Here is an 18309-nt window from a genome sequence, read left to right as displayed (position 1 = left end):
AGTTTTTTATTTGAAAAATCAGCTACTTGAAAAGTTACATCCGAATTGAACCTATTATGTTTTCATGAATATATGTGAGTTCTTGATCCTATTTTGCAAGTCAATAGTCACCTAATATGTGTTATGATCCGGTAACCCCGAAGTGACAATAATCGGGACCACTGCCAGTGATGAACATAGTTTGAGGAGTTCATGTATTCACGAAGTGTTAATGCTTTGGTTTGGTACTCTATCAAAAGGAGGCCTTAAAATCCCTTAGTTTCCAATAGGACCCCGCTGCCACGGGAGGGTAGGACAAAAGATGTCATGCAAGTTCTTTTCCATAAGCACGTATGATAGAACGAAAGATACGGGGCTTTTAAGATCTAGAGGGGGGGGATGAAAAAAAATTCAAACTTACTAGTGGCGAACCATTTGCTAGGTGCGCCACTAGTAACAGAAAAAAAATTGGTTTCAAAAAAAAATTGGTATTTTTTTTTCAAAATATGATATGTAATATGACCAGGAAGTTTGAAATATTTTTTCAAAATTTCATCATACTCATGAAAATGAACAAAGTCCTAGACATCAACAAGGTTTAATAGGATTGATATGATAGATATATGAACAAGTGCCTGTGAAGTGAGCTAGTGCTGGGGTTGGATAGAACTGCGAAGTTAAGCGTGCTCGGGCTGGAGTAGTGTGAGGATGGGTGACCTTCCAGGAAGTTTGACCACAGAGTGCGATTTGACTTGAGATTAAGCATATTGACCCGAGATTAAGCCATAGTGACCCGACATTAAGAAAAATGAAAAGAAATTGATTTTGAAGTGATTTTTTTACTAATGGCGAACTTCTATGTGGTGCGCCATTACTATACCAGATACTAATGACACACCTGTACTAATGGCGTGATACTAGTGGCGCACCTGTAGTGCGCCATTAGTAGGAAAAACAGGTGCGCCACTAGTAGGCCTTTTCCTAGTAGTGTTGGCTCCCCTTGTGTCGAATCAATAAATTTGGGTTGAATAGTCTACCCTCGAAAACTGTTGTGATCCCCTATACTTGTGGGTTATCAGCGCCGTATCTTGCTCGATGCCCAAGAAGATGACCTTGCCGCTAGTGAGGAAGCGCTTGACGCCAAGCTCCATGGCAAGGATGAAGAAATTGAGAAGCTTGTCATGCAACGGACCCAGGAGCTAGAGAAAAAGCACAAGGATGCACTCGATGATCTATCCCAGGACCATGTCGGCAAGCTGAAGGAGGCCGTCGATGCCGCTGAAGCCGTAGAGGCCGCCAAGAATGAGCTGGCCGGCAAGGTGGAGAAGATGGAGGTGGAGCTGGAGAAGCACAGTAAGGAGGTCTCGATGCTTCATCGCCATTTTCGTCATCCATGGTGCCCAAGAAGAAGGGCTCCTTGGTAATGAAGCCTTCCACATCCAAGGTTCATTCGCACGCATCCGCGGGCAGCGTAGGCGGTGTTGCCGCTGCGGACGACGTAAATGCTGCAGTAGGCAAAACTAGTGCAGGCTGCACGGTCGTTGTGTCCATTGCGTTGGGAACGAGTGGTGGAGATGCTGGAGGCAGTCACTGAGGGAGTCTTGGACTAAGGGGTTAGTCCGGATGACGTAAACGCTGCAGTAGGCAAAACTAGTGCAGGCTGCGCGGTCGTTGTGTCCATTGCGGTGGGAACGAATGGTGGAGATGCTGGATGCGTTGAAGGCAAGCTTGGCGACCGACTATGAAGATTCCTTCTTATGTAACCGACTCTATGTAAACCCTAGATCCCCTCGGTGTCTATATAAACTAGAGGGGTTAGTCCGGAAAGGATATATTCATTACCATAGTCATATAGGCTAGGTCTCTAGGGTTTAGCCATTACGATCTCGTGGTAGATCAACTCTTGTAACACTCATATTCATCAAGATCAATCAAGCAGGACATAGGGTATTACCTCCATAGAGAGGGCCCGAACCTGGGTAAACATCGTGTCCCCCGTCTCCTCTTACCATCGATCCTGGACGCGCAGTTCGGGACCCCCTACCCGAGATCCGCTGATTTTGACACCGACATTGGTCCTTTCATTGAGAGTTCCACTGTGCCGTCGACGAAAGGCTCGATGGCTCGCCTTGTCCTTAAAGACAACATCACCTCCGATGGAGCTCTGGCCCCAGGACAAACCCTTCGGCTGGGCGGCTTTACTATGATCGCTCGTTCGGCCGTTGAGCCGACGATGACCTCTCGGGCCATTGAAAACCCCCTTCGCATTTACTTCGAGCACTCCAAGCAGATGGATCCGACAGAGTTTTCGTCTTTGAACGAACTCCGAGATTGCATCGCCGCTTTGCGAATCACCACAGACTACGATCAGATCGGACCTAAAACCGATCAAGGAGAATCAAGGCCCCACCGGTCACCCACTAGATTGCGGTGGTCATGGAGCAGGACGACAAGTCTTCTTCAATATCGAAGACGGACTATGTTCGGATCGCCATTCAGGAAGAGCCGGATACTCACCCGCGAAAGGATGCGACCAGCCCTCCGAACATAGCATCGGACGGCGGTCCTAAACAATCAGAAGATATTCCAGAACCCGGACTGATAAGCCCGGAAGGTCGTCAGAGTCCGGATAATCGATCAGGTTGGGGTTCGGATTTAATTCCACCCACCCACCCGGACATAGACGCACTCATAAGCATAAAACAACAGTCTTAGGTAATGGTCCACCACTTCTAGGCCAGATTCATCCTTATCAAGGACAAGGTAAAAGATTGCCATGACGAGGATGCAATATCATTGTTCTGCAACAATTGCGCTGACGAAGGAATCCTCAACGCCATCAAACATAGCCGCATACTGAAATTCGCTTACTTAGCAACCATCATACAAAAGTATAGCACGATGGAGAGCACCTGGAAAACTTAGGCAGCTCGCTGGGAACCGTCGGTCCCAAGTCAACTCCCTCTACAGGCGAAAAGGGCGCACCCTCGTGGCACGCCCAGTCCAACAGTCAAGAAACACAAAACTGCTACGTGACACAGCACCGTTCTGGAGGGGTGGCTCGATGGCCCATGCAAAATACATACAACACTAAATATCGTGGCAACCCACAGCCTTAGAGCATGTTGGATACTACGACAGGTAGCCAAGAGTGGCGAGGACATCCTTATCAAGGACGACCTAGAACGACATCCCCCCGAAGACGATAACTCAATAGTATTGACGGACTTTGAGACATTAGATTCAAACAACAAGCGCAAAAGGGACCTTCGCGACCTCGCCTAAGTCTGCCAAATTGCTACAATAAACCCCTGGAATGACACGGCTATAACATTCAACATCGGTGACGAACCAAAGTACAAAATAGTACGAGCGCCAGCCGCGTTATTCCTCAGTCCCATCGTGGACGGGTTTCGACTTTCCAAGGTCCTCATGGACGACGGCAGCGGACTAAATCTCATTTATCAGGACACACTCCATAAAATGGAAATAGCCAGGAGCCGCATCAAGCAAAGTAACACAACCTTTCGAGGAATTATTCCCAGTCGAGAGGCGCGGTGCGCGGGCAAAATCACACTTGACGTAGTATTCGGCACGCCGGAGAACTATCGGTCTGAAGAAATAACTTTCCATGTGGGGCCCCTTTCAGCAGAGGATATCACGCCCTTTTGGGGTGGGATGATTTTACACGCTTCAGGCCATACCCCATTATGGGTATATGAAGCTCAAAATGCCTGGACCAAACGGTATAATCACTCTCGTCAGTGATCCGGACATAGCACTCTGCACTAAAAACAAAACCGCATCCCTGGCCCTGGAGGCGCTATCCGAAGCCCTCGCGGCCGAAGAATTAACCACACTATGCTCCATGGGGGACAGGGACGACGTGATCCTCGACAAACGCCATAAATCCACCTCCTTCAAACCAGCAGAAGAAATAGTGAAATTCCAGGTCCACCCAACGGACCCCAAGAAGACATCATCTATCGGAGCTCAACTGAACCCAACAGTTGACACCGCACTACGAGAATTCCTGCGCGAAAACTGGGACATATTCGCCTGGCACCCTTCAGATATGCCAGGGATCCCACGCGAGCTGGCCGAACATAGCCTCAATATATTAAAGGGGTTTAAACTGGTTAAGCAAACACTGCGGCACTTTTCCGAACCCAAGCGACAAGCCATGGGGGAGGAGCTGGCGAAACTCATCGAGGCCAGATTCATCAGAGAAATCAAACATCCGGACTGGTTGGCAAACCTGGTGATGGTACCAAAGAAGGACAAATCCTAGCGCTTGTGCGTCGATTTCAAAGACCTCAACAAGGCTTGCACTAAGGATCCCTTCCCCCTCACCCGCATTGATCAAATCATCGACGCCACTGCAAGACACGACTCACTGTGTTTCCTCGCTGCATATTCCAAATACCATCAAATCAAAATGAAGGTGTCCGATCAAGCGGCAACAACATTTACCACCCCATATTGGCCATTTTGCTTCAACACCATGCCCTTTGGGCTCAATAACGCCGGTGCCACATACCAACGCGCGATTCGAACATGCCTGGAGAAACAGATTGGCAAAACAGTAGAAGCTTATGTCGATGACGTCGTCATCAAAACCAGGCACGTCGAAACACTAATAGACGACTTACGTCTTACATTCGACAACCTTCGGGCGTATGACATTAAGCTCAACCCGGAAAAGTGTGTCTTCGGCGTCCCCGCTGGTAAACTACTGGGCTTCATCATTTCCAATAGAGGAATCGAAGAAAACCCAGCCAAAATCCAAGCTTTGTCACAATTGGCTAAGACAATAGACCTTAAACAGACCACTTCAAGTGGAGGAACGCGGCAACAATGTTATCTCCAGATTGGGTTCTGTAGAAGCTCTAAGCCGCTTTATCTCCAGATTGGGAGAAAAGGCACTGCCATTCTATCGCCTTCTATGGCGAACCGACCACTTCGAGTGGACGAACGCGGCAACAGTTGGACTGGAGGAAATACAAACCCTTCTTGCGAGCAATCCAATCCTGGCCGCACCAAACGCTGACGAACCGATGTTATTATACATATCGGCAACACATCAGGTGGTGAGCGCCGTACTCGTCATTGAACGAGAACAGGCCGGACATAAATTCTTGCTTCAGAAGTCAGTATACTACGTATCTACTGTCCTTACACCATGTAAATCCCGGTACCCTCATTACCAAAAAATAGCATATGCGGTCTTCATGGCATCCCGAAAGATCCGTCACTTCTTCCAGGAGTGTTCAATCACGGTGGCCTCCGAAGTACCACTCATTGACATTATAAACAACCGCAATGCTATGGGCCGGATTTACAAATGGGCCATTGAACTCCTCCCATTTGACATTACATATAAACCACGTCAAGCTATCAAATCCCAAGTACTGGCCGACTTCGTTGCCGAATGGACGGAGGCCGAACTCCCTAAAGAGTACGGCACATAGTCCAATTGGGTCATGTACTTTGACGGCTCCAAAATGCTGGCAGGGTTAGGAGCGGGCGTCATTTTAACGTCCCCTACTGGAGATGTCGCACAATACATTCTTCAAATATTATACACAGACTCCAATAACGTAGCTGAATACGACGCCTTATTACATGGTCTCCGGATGGCTATCTCCATGGGCATACAACACCTAGAAGTACACGGGGACTCCAACCTTGCAATATCTCAAAATAAATTGGGATTTCGACGCTAAAGATCCGAAGATGGCAGCATATCATAACGCAGTCATCAAAATGTCGGCCCGGTTCGAGGGGCTCGAGTTCCATCATGTGGCTCGAGAAAGTAATCAAGCGACGGATGTTCTTGCTCGTATCGGTGCTAAGCATGACCCCGTCCCACCTAATATCTTCCTGGAAAGGCTTCTCAAGCCATCCGTGGTGTGGCAGGGGGAAAATAGCAATACTAGTCTGGAACCAAACATAATCCCAGATCCCGAAAACACTGACCTCGTCGGGGGCTCAGCCATCGAAATAACACCGTCGGCGCATCTCATCATGGCAGTCATTGCCCCATGGACCAAACCCTTCCGGGCCTACCTTAAGAGGAAAGAGCTTCCTGAGGACCAGAATGAGGCCCACTGCATTGTCCAATGTTCAAAGGCCTACAAGGTTCATGATGGAGAGCTCTACAAGAAAAGCGCCACCGGAGTCATTCAATGATGTATATCCGAGGAAGAGGGGCGGCAACTCTTGGCTGAAATTCATGCCGGACTCGGCGGTCACCACACCGTAGCTCGGGACCTTGTTAGCTAGGCCTTCCATACAGGGTTCTATTGGCCGACGGCCCGAGCAGATGCATAGGACCTTGTCCAAGGTTGCGTCGGATGCCAACTCTTGGCCAATCAAAGCCATATGCCCCCCACTGCCTTACAAACAATCCCCATCACTTGGCCTTTTGCGGTCTGGGGACTCGATATGGTTGGACCCCTTAAAGGGGGAAGCCACAAGAAAAAATATCTGCTGGTTATGGTGGACAAATTCACTAAGTGGATAGAGGCTAAGCCGGGCAAAACGGCTGAGTCCGGCCCGGTGATAGACTTCATATCCGGTGTTGTGCACCGTTATGGTGTCCCACACAACATCATCACTAACAACAACTCCAATTTCACGGCCGACGAGTTAAAAACCTGGTGTACTAATCTGGGTATTAAACTCGATTACGCCTCCATCTACCACCCACAAACCAACGGTCAAGTCGAATGAGCCAACGGTCTTATTATGAGCGGCATCAAGCCCATACTAGTGCGGTCTTTGAAAGAATCAGACATGCACTGGGTTGAGGAGCTCGACTCCGTACTCTAGGGGCTGCGGACCACGCCCAACCGTACTACCGGATACACACCTTTCTTCATGGTGTATGGCGCAGAGGCCGTATTGCCTTGCGATATTATTCACGACTCACCTCGAGTGCGTATGTACGAAGAGAGAGAAGCAAAGCTTGATTGGTAGGACATCCTAGATGCCCTGGAGGAGGAACATGATGTCGCAAAAGCCCGTTCAGCATTTTATCAACAGCAAGCTCGAAGATATCAAAGCAGAGAAGTACGGGCCAAGACTTACAACGTTGGCGAACTCGTTCTACGCCCGCCGGAGAAGAAAAAGGACAAACTCAAGCCCAAACGGGAGGGTCCCTTCATAACTGACGAAGTTCTCACCGGAGGAGCGTACCATCTTCGTGATGCATCAGACAATCTCCTCGAGCCGAACCCCTAGAATGCGGCCAGGCTCCAAAGATTTTGTGCCTAGCACCAAACCTCTTGTTCGTCTCCTTCTCCCCTATAGTTTCCATTATTTTTTCTCTCTTTTCCGATTATATTCTTCTTTCTTGCTTTAAAGTATTGGTACGGCTAGACCACACACCATTGACACATAGATCTTTAAATATGTACGCCACTTGTACCTGGGGGCTTCTTGGACAGAGGTTCTTCTCATTCCTTGAGCATCAAGCTCCTCACATATGAGTTTTTTCAGATGTACCTTTTCTTTACCACTATATGCATCGATATGACTTAAGTTTTGGCCAAGCTGGGTTGGCTGGCTCATGTGCTTATGCCCTACGTTCCTGTTAGTTCGGCTAGGGCATAAAGGGAGCACCTCTGCGATTGTTACTACCGGGTCATCCGGATGTGTACCTCAGATTGGGTGAAGCCGAAAGCTAGCGTTCTTAAGGGAATATTCGGTCAGTGAATTAAAGATGTTTTTTAAAACACACTCCATTGTGCACTGCCAGAAGTTATACAAACTGTGGTGTTCACATCACAATTCGGACATGCGCATTAAATGCATGCACACCCAGGGAAAGGAACCCTTAACAGAACTATTCTCTCTGAAAGATGTTTCTTACGATATCAATGTAATATAACATAGCTAGCCGGATAAAACTTGTCTGTTCAAGCAACTATGACCCCTACGCCTAGTTTTCCAGGCATACCCCGGCCTATTCGGCCACGACGGTATTCAGAAATACTCCGCACCTTCGGGTCCGGAGGTTGAAGCGAAAAGGTCTGCCATGAAAAATGACATACAATTCAGCTAGATGAGGAAAGTACACTGTCACTTGGACTCGAACACCTCTACACCTTCCAACAGGCAGTCTAACTTACAATCTTGTTGGGAATATTTGGCGGCCACCTCTACTTGGTCATATACTATACTAACGGGAATTTCTTCCCCATTCGGCCCTAGCGGTCCGACGCGAGCCATGTGATTAGGATCCACCTTGGTATATCGAGTCTTCACCATGGCCCAGGCCTGTCGCGCACCCTCTCGGCAGGCAGATATCTTACACAGCCGGATACGCCACCGCGCTCCCTTGAACGGCTCTACAAGCTTCTCCATGCTTCCTGGGGGGGAGTCGGATGGTCATAAAGCCTTGGATACACTCCGCATCGCCTACCGAGCTTGCTCGTGCAACTGTGACATCCCTTGCAGAAGATCACTTGATGATCTGGACACTTCCTCTTTGGGGCAGTTCGTCAATACACCTGCAATTACAGCTATATCAGCTACCGTTACCTCCAAACTGCTATAAGATGAAAGCGGCCACATACTGAATATGCTGCCTCACAGCTTCTTTTCTCCTTCACAGAGTCGGCTAGTTGTGCTCGCACATCTTTCAGTTCTTCGCCCAGTTTGGTGTTCAAATCCTGGAGTTTCTTTTTCTCTTGAACAACTTTTGTCAATACACGCTCGCCCACTGCTAGTAGCTTTTTGGCTCTGTGTTCTTCGCTTCGAGCGGCGTCCGGCTGCGCTCGTACTTGGTCTATGGACCCAACACAAAGATTAGAACCCAGATTCACACTATCGGTGTATCATTATGAATTTTCGATAGAGGAAAATATTACCGGGAGATGCCTTTGTTTCTCCAGTTCGGCATTGGCAGCAAGCAGCTGGCGCCGACACGTTTCTAGTTCCGGAGGTAGCTGGGTATTCTTCTCCATAAGCACCTTGTTGTACATTGATCCTTAAATCAGTTATTTCAACTCCTTTAAGTCTCGGGGGCTACTGGCATATGGTTATCATAGTTAGACAAAGCGAATTTACCTGCACATCTTTCAAATGTTGCTTTGTGGCCCTGTTAAACCCATCTCGAGCAGCCCGGATGTATGCATCGGCTGAGCTAAAGGCATTAAACGACTCTTCTGAAATGCCAGTATCTTGTAAAATGGCCCGGCGGCGCCGATGATTCATGGCACTCTCCACTTCCGAGTTGGTGACGGATACATCATCCGAGTCCTCGGCTGGAGGACAGTCCGGCGTCGCCCCTGCATGAGCCCCCGTCTTCACGACAGGATTTGAATCCTGGCTATGGGATGTACGGCCGCTCGAACCTCAGGATATAGTCTGGTGCACCTTCCTCCTAACACATGGAGAACAGGAAGGTCATGGTTGGACGTGACTGCTCACGTACAGGTTGGCGAATTCGTACCTCTTCGATGAAGGCATGACCATGTGTTCGTTTGCTTTCCTCTTGGAAGGCTTTCCCGGCACAAGAGTCGATCTCTTCGAAATCGCCGAATGTCTCCCCTATGAAGCACGATACAGTGCGGTGGGTGAGGCAGAATAAGAGCACTCTTTTAGAGAAGGTGTTTCTTAATTATTTACATGTGAAGCAGGAAGAAGGCCAGGGTAGTCGGTGGTGATGGACACTTCTGTGCCGTCATAGCTTGTTTGGTAAAACACTCCGCCCGCAAGCATCGCAAATATATCCGAATCCTCTTCATACCCCGAATCTAGCTCCCGGTTGTGCATCTCCGGCTGTGGGGCAGGACTATGGAGTCCTTTGGTGACATTCCGCCGGTGTTGTCATAATAAACATACTTGAAATTTATCAAAAGTCATCCGAAAGGGGAATTGGTTGAATAGAGGGGTCAAAGCTTACCCAACTGGGAGGATCATACATAGAATACCCATCTCTGCGCTTAATGTGAAGAAACTCCTCTTCCTCCCCTTTAAACAGTTCGACCAATATTTTGGCCAGAGCGATGGGGGTATCCGGACCCTTCCGGCCATAGCAGGAGGCGTCATCCTCTCCATTGTAGTGCCACATGGGCAGCCCTCTGTATTGTAGCGGCAGAACCCCTCACACTATGGAGGTCGCCATTACCCCGATTATTGTGAGTCCGGACTGAATGAGCGTCTTTATCGTGCTCATAAGCTAGCAAACTTCTGCGCTATCATCCTCTTCAAGACTCCGGGGACGCCAACTGTGGCGTTTCTTCAGCGGAATGCTCACAAATTCAGGAAGACCCTTTCAAACTGGGTCAGGAAGCGCGACGTCCTCAATATAGAACCATTCGGAAGGCCATTCTTCGGATGCCTTCCTTGGTGTGCCAGACAGATATCGAGTATCGGTGATACGCCATACTTCGGCTCCGCCCACTTCAAATATTGACCCCTCGTGATTACGCGGGACAAGACAGAACACCTTCCACCACAACTCGAAATGAGCCTCGATACCCAGGAATAGTTCGCATAAAGTAACATAACCCGCAATGTGCAGAATGGAGGCAGGGGTGAAGTTGTGCAATTGGAGGCCATAGTATTCCACAATCCCTCGAAGGAATGGATGAATGGGAAAGTCAACACCCCTTAGCTAGTAGGGGACGAAACATACTGACTCTCCCTCAGATGGATTGGGGAAGTCATCTGCCTAAATCTCACCGTTGAAGGAATCTAGCCCCGCTCGAATAGAAACTAGATCTGTGGGGGAAGAAATCCCTGCATCTGCAGCTTCATCAATTGACTGTGGGACACTGAACACCTCTCCCACTGGCCTTTCTCTGGGCCGGAACGGGTGGAGGAGCTGGGGGCACTAGCCATGCTGGAATGGTTTCTCCTAAGCAGTTTCCGGGGATTTCCTCTACGTGGTGCCGAATGGATCTAAGATCCAATCTCTTTAATAGGTGCTCTTCCTTGCATGGACGGGGTGTTATCTGCAAAAATACCCTGACCTTCCACCTTCGCTTGACACGTGGGAGGCGAAATTATTTAATGTGCAGAAGCCGTGGGGAGCGACATTGAACCGATGGCCGAATACAACACTTGGAGATCATGAAATGAGGAACCCTCCTTGCAATGACGAAGACAATTTGTGTGCCGAACACCTCACTATTGAAGACTGGTTCGGGGGCTACCGAGGGTGTCCTGGACTAAGGGGTCCTCGGGCGTCCGTCATGTTATCCATGGGCCGGACTGATGGGCTGTGAGGACATGAATGCCGAAGACTGTACCTGTGTCCGGATTGGACTCTCCCTGGTGTGTAAAGCAAGCTTGGCGACCGACTATGAAGATTCCTTCTTATGTAACCGACTCTATGTGAACCCTAGATCCCCTCGGTTTATATATAAACTGGAGGGGTTAGTCCAGAAAGGATATATTCATTACCATAGTCATACAAGCTAGGCCTCTAGGGTTTAGCCATTATGATCTCATGGTAGATCAACTATTGTAACACTCATATTCATCAAGATCAATCAAGTAGGACGTAGGGTATTACCTCCATCGAGAGGGCCCGAACATGGGTAAACATCGTGTCTCCCGTCTCCTGTTATCATCGATCCTAGACGCACAGTTCGCGACCCCCTACCCGAGATCTGCCGGTTTTGACACCGCCACTCACCTTCCATGACCCTCTGGTGAGGATAGCAAAACGGCATGAGTGGCGCGGGCATGCAGCTCCCGTATCCTCGGTGCACCAGGATGAGTAGCCATCGGAGCAACACTGTTTGGTCGGGCGTGAGTAGCCATCGGAGCAACACTGTTTGGTCGGGCGTAAGCCGGGATCCTCCCTTTGCAGTGACTCCGGCGGTGGTGAGGGAAACGACATTGAAGCACACATCGCACATGTCGCAAGATAGGCGTGACGTGACTCCAAGTGGCGTTGTTGACCATGCACGACAGCGTCCGCATGGCAAGGCACCTGTTGATTAGGTTCCAGATCTTCAAGCGCCACCTCCGTGACGACCACCTGCTATTGCACCTGCATTATGATGGCAAGATCACAACGACGCTTCTACTAGCTCAACCAGGGACTTGAGCGACATCGCATTCTTCGCTCTCAAACATGACTTCGACAATGACAGAGGCAATGGCACGGGCCTAGATGTTGTTTGATTTCCCTCCAATGGCAGACAAGATGGATGAGTGGAGGGCCACCATCCAATGTTTGATTGGATTTGTTGAAGGAAACAAATCACAGCTGGCGGAGCCTTTACAGTGTCTACAAACAGCACCAGCAGCTCAAACTGATGGTCATGTTGTGGGAGGTGCACCAACGGTGCAGTCGCCTCCACGACAACAAACCCAGCAGCAGCATCATCAGCCGCAGCGAACCTAACGAACTGTTGAGCCCGACTAAGTGTCGATGGCTTCTTTAGATCCGTAGATGCGGCAAGTTCAACAACGTATGCTACCTGGTAAACGAACATACACGTACTCACACTACTATTGAACGGTGTTGGGGGGTACCCCTACAACACGACGTGTGCGATAACCCAATCGTTGACGAGTTTGCGCCCAGCGTTGGCGGGCAACCACCTTACGGGGTTGGATGCCTGGCCACACTTGCAAGCTACGGCGAGTCCGTTAGTCGTTCGCCCAGGCCAGTAGGCCCGAATCATCGAGAGAATGCAACAACAAGTTAGCCCCCAGCAAAATTCTCAGTATTCGAGAATTTTTGTATATACATATTACATATTAGTTACATGTATATGCATGTGGTACGACAAGTACACTCCCATCTGTATGAGATTACTAACAAACCATCAAGGTTTCTGATACCACTCCTTTCTGCTCTCTGCTTTCATCAAAAGATAGAAGGATCCCTCACGTGCAAGTTTCTTGGGGGAGTGGTGGAAGGAATCCACTTAAATGGTGTTGGCATCCATTTCAAATGACAAGAAGTACATCAAAGAAAGCTAAGTTGGAAATTTTTCTACTAAGCAATTCTTTGTTATGTTTGCAGTTTCCCTTGTATGATTCTGTGTTTGTATGAGAAACCTGAACACAGAGGAACCTTGCCGTGATCATTTGGGCTCTTATTCTGTTTTGAGTCCGCTCACCAACTTAAGTAGCTGCATTGAGAACGTTAAAGGAAGCCTTGCCGGCAGGCTACTAAGGACCCGCTCCTCAAGCGCCCACGGTGGGTGTTTGCCCTGGCAGGGTCTCGACATGCATAGGGAACACAATCATACAAAGGCAGAAAGAAGAAAGGGGATATCATGCATTCATACACCTACTTAAAAATGTATTACATCGTGAAAGCAGTGTATATCTAACATAAGCTCGAATATGTCTTTTACATAACAACAAAAAAGTGAGAGGGGCATCAAGATTTAATCCCAACGATTGCCTTGGATCCTGGGGACCTTGAGCACACTGTTGGCAAGAGGAGCAGCAATCTTGTCACCAGCTGTGATGTTGGTTTTCTCTGGCAGCTTCTTGAAGATCCTAGAGAGATTAAGATCGGGGTTGTCATGAGCGAGGTTGAGCAACACCATGTAAAGAACGCCCCGGTCAAATTTCCAGGGCTCGTTAACAAATGAGGCAGCCATGTTGTCTTGATATGTCTTGAATGCTTCGATGAGACCTTCAAAGAAATATGTTAGTATGGCACTGGCAGCCTCGTGCTCATTGATAGTGAATATTAGTCAAGTCAAGAAACTCAGAAAGATTATTAGGATAAAGAAATTAGTGAAAAAAAACAACAAGATCTTTGTCTGCACAATGAAAAAGACATCAGTTCACTACAGGATGGTGCTATGTATTATACCTTGGCTTTTTTATTGCTTTGCCCCATTTCCAATCTAGAGATGATATTTATGTGCATCCTCGCTTTCGGGACTTTCCAAAGCAGTTCACTGATGATTACCTCTTAAACCACCTATATGGTTAGGAGGTGAGGAAGGTATTCATACAACACCCATAGTTCAATATTGAAGTGTTCCTGAAGAGGACGAATGATGGACGATCAATCATCCACAAGCATTGGCCTAAAGTTGCAAAGACCTTCAACATCAATGAAGTTTCAATATTTGCCTTCCGCTTCAGCAGTTTCCAGATGATATTCATTTGTCTATGAACCATCTGTGATGCTAATTTCGAAAGTTTATAGATGTTGCATGTGAAACTTGGCAATGTTGTGCTCTGCTGTATTTCAATTATGAAATCCTTCTTCCTTAATATGAAGCTGAAATATATTTTGTGCTTAATATGAAATGTCAATTTTATTAATAAATGGATCATTAATAATAAGACAATTAGCCTGCTAATGGCCAATTAGCCCCCTAATTGATTTTTTCTATTGCAAATGGTTATTGAGATAACACCGTGGGCGATGACCTTAGGCAAAACACACAGTTTCTAGGAATAAACCATGTTGGATCAATGAACAATCACACATGACTATCTCTTGAAAACTGTTTGCGTTAGGCCACCTTGCGAAAACGTTTACCAGATAAAAATTGTGTGTGATGGATAGCCTATGCCACACAATTTCTTCTACACACTGTGTGTGATGCATTCAATAACAAGAACGATAAAATTGTTGATATCATCTGCAATGACAACGCTATCACAAACTATTTAATGGGGAAAATTATGTGTGATGTACCTGCGAACAAAAATGTTTTCCTTGGAGTGACTGTGTGGGATGTATATACCAACGGAAATATACTTCTTGGATTGACTGTGTGGGATGTACATACTAATGGAAACGTATTCCTTGGATTGACTATGTGGAATGTACATACGAATGGAAACGTTTGGCCGGGACTGGCTATGTGGGATGTACTTACGACCGGAAACGATTTGGCCTGTATAATTGTATATTTTTAGCATACCTATATGTATAATCATATTTCACCTATCGCCCAACGCACACGACCTCATTTTGCCGAGCGTGTGTGCCAAGAGGGCCTATCCCGACGGTTTCTGGGTCGTGTGGGAAGGACCACCCTATCGCACACACTCACTCGGCGATGGTTCAGAATGCCATCACGGAAAGGGGTTAAAAACCATTTGTATATCACCTCGTTGTACCAGTGTGTGTACGTTATGAACTCGAACTCGAATTTGTGAATCCACTTTAGTTGATTTCAAATCATAGTAGACTTAAATCTCTAACTATATCTTCATAATCTAAACCACATATCATCTGTATAATGTGTTTATCACATAATGTATGGTGCCTCGCCCCCTACGCCTACAAGTTTTTAGATGTGAGCTGCAAACGCCACACATTATCACAAATTCAAGTAAAATGTGAGATTGTTTGATATATAATATGGTTTAGATTGTTCGATATTTAGTTGTGAGCTTCAAATGCCACACATTATCATATTATAGTATAACATGTCCAAAACAACACCACACGTATCACCGCTATATTCATGCATGCATAGGTTTATAAAACTATGATCTCTTATTCAAATATATGAATCCAGTTTCATAATGAATTATGATCTTTGTTAGTCTCTTACACCCACACAATCCTCTAACCTTTGTAGCTAGTGAGGGAGTCCTGGATTGAGGAGTCCTCGGGCCGTCGACCCATTACATGTGGGCCGGACTGATGGGCCTCTATGGGGCCAAGCTAGAGTGTGGACGCATGACCGTACAAGAGATTTTCAGAGTTGAGGTGTGCCTCAAGATTAGCATGATCTTTCCTTCATTGTATAACCGATCGCATGTAACACTAACCGTACTGGTCGTATTTCTTCTCCAAATCTTTGGTTTGGTTCGGCCAATTAGATTGATTTTTCTTGCAATGGGAAGAGGTGCTTTGTGATGGGTTCAATCTTGCGGTGCTCAATCTCAGTGACAGAAGGAGACATGACACACATGTATCATTGCTATTAAGGATAAAAAGATGGGGTATATTCCTACATGAATAGATCTTGTCTACATCATGTCATCGTTCTTGTTGCATTTCTCCATTTTTCCATGAACTTAAAACACTAGATGCATGCTGGATAGCGGTCCATGTGTGGAGTAATAGTAGTAGATGCAGGCAGGAGTCGGTCTACTAATCTTGGACATGATGCCAATATACGTGTTCATAGCCTTGGATATCTTCATAATTATTTGCTCTTCTATCAATTGCCCAACAGTAATTTGTTTACCCACCGTATGCTATTTTCTCGAGAGAAGCCACTAGTGAAATCCTCGGTCCCCGGGTCTATGTTCTATCATGTTGTTTTCAGATCTATTATTCCAAAAACCCAAAAATACCTTCTTGCACTTTTTATTTATCTACTTTGTTTTGTGCTTTTGTCAGATCTATTTATCAAAAATCATACAATTTTATTTATGTCAATACCTAGGAGGGATTGACAACCCCTCTTACGCGTTGGGTTGCAAGTATTTATTCTTTGTGTGCGGGTACCGTTTACATAGTGTTTCTTAGTTCTCCTATTGGATTGATAACCTTGGTTTCATAACCGAGGGAAATACTTACCGTTGCTATGATGCATCAACTCTCCTCTTCGGGGAAATACCAATGCAGACACAAGCAATCATGTCATCCACTGACAGAAGGGGTAGCGAGGCACATATTGTATTGTTTCTATTAAGGGTAAAATGACACGGTTTATTCATATTGGTTGAGTTTAATTTTTGACTACACGATGTCATCTTGGTGAATGTGTTACTGTATTTTTCATGAACTTAATACCATAGATTCATGCTGGATAGCGGCCGATTGGTGGAGTAATAGTAGTAGATGCAGACAGGAGTCGGTCTACTTGTCACGGACCAGATGCATATATATATATGATCATTGCAATGAATACATCATAACTATGCAGTTTGCTATCAATTGCCCAACAATAATTTGTTTACCCACCTGCCGGTGTCAAAACTGGCAGATCTCGGGTAGGGGGGCCCGAGCTGTTAGATCGGATCGATGAGTGAGAACACACACAAAGTTTACCCAGGTTTAGGCTCTCTATATGCGGGTAAAACCCTACGTCTTGCTCTTGCTTATATTGTGGAAGTATCAAAGTATGGAGTTGATCTACCTTGAGATCATGAGTTGTGGTCTAAACCCTAGGGGTGTGATGAATGTATCAATGGGTGCTTGGATGGCCTCTACAGACTAAACCCTCTAGTTTATATAGGCACCATGGGTATACACTACAAAAAAATACACTTCCGTGATGATACGTGTTTGTCACCGTAGGTCACGTTTTCTGTCATGCATGTACATCCAGGACAAAATTATGACAGAATCAAGATAGTCATACATGTGCTGTCGTAAAAGTTTTCCATGACATTACCAAAATTATCATCACGGAAGGGTCCACTTAAATGATGATAAATCGCGTGTCATAGAAGTGCTTTCGTCAAGGGTGACTGACACGTGGCATCCACCGTAACGGGATGCCGTTAAGCTATCGGGTCCGGTTTTGGATCCGATAACCCGCTAACAGCCACGACCAATGCCGATTTTCCACGTGTAATATTCTCATTGGCCGACGGAACCACGCGTCATCTTCGCGTTGGCACAAGTGTCACTCATCCAACGGTCGAGATGGGCCTATGATATGTTTACACGTGGACGGGCCCAAAAGTGGCCAATAAAGTTTGAATGGGCTGGCCCAACTAAAGGCCCACAAGATTTAGCGAACCATAATGGGCCGACCCAGCTAAAGGCACACAAGATTTTGCAGACCACAATGGGTCGCCCAGATAAAGGCCCACAAAATTTAGCGGACCAAAATGGACCAGCACAGCTAAAGGCCCACAAGATTTTGCAGACCATAATGGACCGGCCAAGCTAAAGGCCCAACATTCTTAGTTAAGGCCCGTACGGCTAGTGTCAAATCGGCCCGTCAACGGCCTATCCTAAACTTGTCATCATTGCGACCCATGGTCACTTCTGGTCCGTTAACAGTCTGCTAAGTATATGGGCCGAATTACGGCCCGGTGTATTTCCGTCCTGTTAAAGGTCATGCTTCATTTGGGCCTATTTACAGGCCATTGAAACTTTCGTCCATGAAGGATTTGGGTCATATTCAACCATGTCTGACATTCGGCCTCTTAGAGGCCCACTATAGATTTGGGCCACTTTTGGCCTGTTGTGATTTTTGGCCTGTTAACATAGGACGAAATCCATGGGCCATATGTGGCCCAACGTCACATCGGTCCCATTAACGACCCATATAAAAATGATGATAATCTAGCCCGACCGAACTTCCGGCCTGTTAAAGGCCTGTGTATTAGGTCGGTGCATTTACGGCCCGTCCAAATTTCGGCCTGTGAAAGATTCGCATCGTAAATGGGACACCATTTCGGCCT

The sequence above is a fragment of the Triticum aestivum genome, chromosome 6A (genome assembly GCF_018294505.1).
Source record: "Triticum aestivum cultivar Chinese Spring chromosome 6A, IWGSC CS RefSeq v2.1, whole genome shotgun sequence".
In the NCBI taxonomy this organism is placed as follows: Eukaryota; Viridiplantae; Streptophyta; class Magnoliopsida; order Poales; family Poaceae; genus Triticum; species Triticum aestivum.
This window is presented reverse-complemented; position numbering follows the sequence as displayed.